The 4,849-nt window shown below is 42.5% G+C and overlaps 1 pseudogene; it reads right to left on the minus strand.

Moving 5' to 3' along the window:
* Positions 1–543: 543 nt before the first annotated feature.
* Positions 544–3,053, minus strand: LOC145127908 (25S ribosomal RNA; annotated as a pseudogene).
* Between the last annotated feature and the right edge of the window lie 1,796 nt (positions 3,054–4,849).

The raw sequence follows: 4,849 nt of genomic DNA on the forward strand, positions 1-4,849 counted from the left end.
TGTGAAGTGGGAGAGAGGGGATGTCATCATTGGGGTTTGGAATAAGACAACCTTTTGATTTTATTTTGCCTTTTTTTCATATTGAAAAAGTATGAGAAACGGGAGGTGTGAAGTTTTTTATCATCCAGGTGTCGAGCTATTTTTCAGCAAGACCTCCCCTACAATATCATCACCGCAGTAGAGTTTAACCACCAAGTTCAGGATGGATTGGTGTGGTCGCTCTACGCCTAGGACACCGGAATATCGAACCATGAACGAAGAAAGGCATGAGATAAAATAATAATTGCGAGGCCCCGATTATTGACTAGGGGGACACCAAAGGACTCTGCCCTTCCATCCCTTGGATAGATAGAGGGAGGGCAGAGCTTTCGGTTTTTCATGTTGTCAAAGAGTTAAAAATTGGTTTTTTCATGTTGTTAAAGAGTTGAACAATGAAAATAGATGGCGAGTGCCCGATCAAATTGATCGAGTCATGTAGGAACGAGGTTCAAGTCTATCGGTCTGTTAAGATGCCTCAGGTGCATACATCACTACACTTCCACTTGAGACCTATCATAATGATAAACGTCTCGTCTCGCCATGACCTTCTCTTGAATTTTCAAAACTTATGTTGCTCCATTCCCGCAGGGGCAGAGAACCCTTCGATGTCTCGACTGTGCTATTAGAGGCTCTGTGGAAGTCGGAATACGAGAGAACTCATATTGGGGTGGGCTTACTACTTAGATGCTTTCAGCAGTTATCCGCTCTGCACTTGGCTACCCAACATTTACCGTAGGCACAATAACTGGTACACCAGAGTTGCGTCCTTCCCGGTCCTCTCAAACTAGGGAAAGGTCCTCTCAATGCTCTAACGCCCACACCGGATATGGACCAAAATGTCTCACGACGTTCTGAACCCAACTCACGTACCACTTTAATGGGTGAACAGCCCAACCCTTGGAGCATACTACAGCCCCAGGTGGCGAAGAGTCGACATCGAGGTGCCAAACCTTCCCGTCGATGTGATCTCTTGGGGAAGATTAACCTGTTATCCCTAGAGTAAATTTTATTCATTGAGCGACGACCCTTCCACTCGGCACCATTAGATCACTAAGGCCAACTTTCATCCCTGCTCAACAGGTGGGTCTTGCAGTCAAGCTCCCTTCTGCCTTTGCACTCGATGGCCAATCTCCGTCCGACCTGAGGAAACCTTCGCATGCCTCCGTTACCTTTTGGGAGGCCTACGCCCCATAGAAATTTTCTACCTCAGATTGTCCCTTGGCCCGTACATCCTGACACAGGGTTAGAATTCTAGCTCTTCCATAGTGGTATCTCACTGATGGCTCGGACCTCCCGGAAGGAGGCCTTCTTCTCCTTCCACATAAGCTGTGCAGGAAAAGCCCAAAGCCAATCCCATGGAACAGTGAAGCTTCGTAGGGTCTTTCTGTCAGGGGGCGGGTATTCCGCATCTTCATATACATGTCTATTTCACCGGTCTCTCTCCGAAACAGTGCCCAAATCGTTACGCCATTCGTGCGGGTCGTAACTTACCCGGCAAGGAATTTTGCTACCTTAGGACCATTATAGTTACGGTCGCTGTTCACCGGGGCTTCTTTCGCCGGATGCCCTGCCATCAGGTCACCAACTTCCTTGACCTTCCGGCACTTGGCAGGCGTCAGCCCCCATACATGGTCTTACGACTTTGCGGAGACCTGTGTTTTTGGTAAACAGTCGCCCATGCCTGGTCACTACGACCCCTTTGTGAGGAGGCACCCTTTCTCTCGAAGTTACGGGGCTATTTTGTCGAGTTCCTTAGAGAGAGTTTTCTCGCACCCCTAGTTATTCTCTACCTACCCACCTGTGTTGTTTTTGGGTACAAGTACCCTTTTGTTGAAGGTCGTTCAAGCTTTTCCTGGGACTCACCCTCCGTTGACGAACCTTGCGGAGGAACCCTTAGGTTTTTGGGGTATTGGATTCCCACCAATGTTTGCGTAATGCAAGCTGACATTCTCGCTTCCGCTTCATCCACTACCGCTCGCACGGTTGCTTCACTCTAAGGCGCAACGTTCCCCTACCAATGTATTTTTACATCCCATAGATTCGGAAGATTGCTTAGCCACATTCATCTTCAACGCAAGAGCACTTGATCAGTGAGCTATTACACACTCTTTCAATGGTGGCAACTCATAGGCAACCCTCCTGGATATCTCTGCACCCCTACCTCCTTTATCACTGAGCGATCATTTAGGGGCCTTACTGGTGATCCATAATGTTTCCCTCTCGACGATGAAGCTTATCCCCCATCGTCTCACTGGCCGACCTTTACCCCTTTTATTTTGAGGTCATATCTAGTATTCAGAGTTTGCCTCGATTTGGTACCGCTCTCGCAGCCCGCACCGAAACAGTGCTTTACCCTTAGATGTCCAGTCAACTGTTGCACCTCAACGCATTTCGGGGAGAACCAGCTAGCTTTGGGTTCGAGTGGAATTTCACCCCTAACCACAACTCATCCACTGATTCTTCAACATCAGTCGGTTTGCACCTCCACTTATGGTTAGATCCCCCAGGTTCGGGTGTGTAAGCAGTGACAATTTCCCTATGAAGACTCGCTTTCTTTTTTGAATCTCTATATGTGCAATTCCCTCGACGCCAGAAGCCTAGATATGGATTAGACACACCATATGGATTATCCGTTGAGCAACTTTCAATTAAGAATTTTGAAAATCCCATATAGATTATGATTTGGATCAGGTCGATTCTTTTTTGAATCTCTATGCATGAAATTCCATCGACACCAGAAGATGTTTTCATATTTTTTATGCATAATTCTGGATATAAGTTCTTATTTATTTATCTTCTTGCAGACCCTCGGAATATTTTTTGGTTGTGGGAACCAAAGGGAATGATGACCTTGGGATGTACCAACTCTGAAACCAATTGGATTTATTATTTGTCCCATGTTCCCCATTACTATACATATCATAATACGACATAGTTGTATGCTTTTTTTCGATTTAGGTTATTGTGACCATGTAATAGAGTCGGTATCTATATATTCATCTAAGGATATATCTTTCATTACAATAGTTATATGGCAGGTAGGTTTTTGTATTGTAAAACTACGCCCTCGAGCACGAGGTTTTAATCTCTTCACAATAGTACCTTCATTGACTTCAGCTTTATTAATGTCTAAATTTACTTCATTCGAACCCATATTGAAACTAGCATTTTCTGATGCAGAATAAACTAATTTAAAAATTGGATATCATGCTTGATAAGGCATGAGTTCTAATATCATAAGTATTTCTTCGCAGGAACGCCCACGAATTTGATCGTTTACCCTTTGCGCTTTGTGAGGAGACATAGATATATGCTGACCTAAATTGTATACTTCTGTTGTTCTCTTATTTAACATAAAGTTCGCGTCCTACTAATCAATGATAAATATCTATATATATTATTATACATAAACAAGCGTTTTTAACAATGCGATCTATTATCGCTTATTGCATGGCCTCAGAAATTTAAAGTAGGTGCAAATTCTCCCAATTTGTGTCCTACCGTATGATCTGCTATATAAATAGGTAAATGTTCCTTGCCATTATGGATAAAAATCGTATGGCCGACCATTATGGGTATAATGGTAGATGCCCGGGACCAGGTTATTATTATTTCTTTTTCTGCTTTTGTGTTAAGCTTAATATTTTTTTTTAATAAATTATTTGCTACATACAGATTCTTTTAGTAAACGTCTCACAGCTTCCTCCTATTTTTTTGTTTTGTGAAGACGAGGAAAGAAAATCTATTTTCTCTCCTATTTACTACGACGACGAAGAATCAAATTATCACTATATTTATTCCTTTTTCTACTTCTTTTTCCAAGTGCAGGATAACCCCAAGGGGTTGTGGGTTGTTTTCTACCAATTCGGGCCCTCCCTTCACCACCCCTATGTGGATGGTCTATAGGGTTCATAACTACTTCTCTTACTACAGGGCACTTACCTAGCCAATGCTTAGATCCGGCTCTAGCCAAACTTTTCTGGTTCACCCCAAACATTCCCCACTTGTCTGACTGTTGCTGAGCAGTTTTTGGATATCAAGCGAACCTCCCTAGAAGGTAATTTTAATGTGGCCGATTCCCCTTCTTTTGCAATCAGTTTTGCTACAGCACCCACTTCTCTAGCTAATTATCCATCCTTTCCAAGTGTGATTTCTATGTTATTATGTATGGTTGTGCCTAAGGGCATATCGGTTGAAGTAGATTCTTTTTTTATCAATCAAAACCCCTTCCTAAACTGTACAAGCTTCTTCTAAATCATACGGCTTTCTAGATGTAGATGGTGATATCTATACACATGGATCTTTTCTTTCTAAGAGGTGGAATAGAATAACCTGGTTGAAGCGTAATGATCATACGTCTGTAATGCATTGTCTGTCCCATAATGGGTCCCATTCTTCTAGCCTTTCCCCGAAGTCGATGACTATTCATCGCAATTACCTTGACACCAAAGAAGAGTTCGAACCAATGCTTTATTTTTGTCCTAGTTGATCCTTATTCAACATTAGAAGTATATTGATTTTTCCCTAATAACTGAATACTTTTGTCAGTAAATACTGCATACCCGATTCCATCCATAAATCGATTTGATTCCCAGTGAGTTCTAGTCTCAATAAGACTACTAATTCTTACTGTTCATATAGTATGATATGAATATACCACATCAATTCCAATAGACTTATTGGAGGGTCCTATTGGCATGCATCCAGTAGGAATTGGGTGCTTTAACCATTCAACCATGGATGCTTAGCGGGTCATAGTGAATGACCAAATTCCAATTCAAATGGAATCTTTCAACTAAAGCAATGAGAT

Source organism: Lactuca virosa, chromosome 7, assembly GCF_052849685.1.
Source record: "Lactuca virosa cultivar CGN04683 chromosome 7, Lactuca_virosa_CGN04683_v6, whole genome shotgun sequence".
NCBI classification, from domain to species: Eukaryota; Viridiplantae; Streptophyta; class Magnoliopsida; order Asterales; family Asteraceae; genus Lactuca; species Lactuca virosa.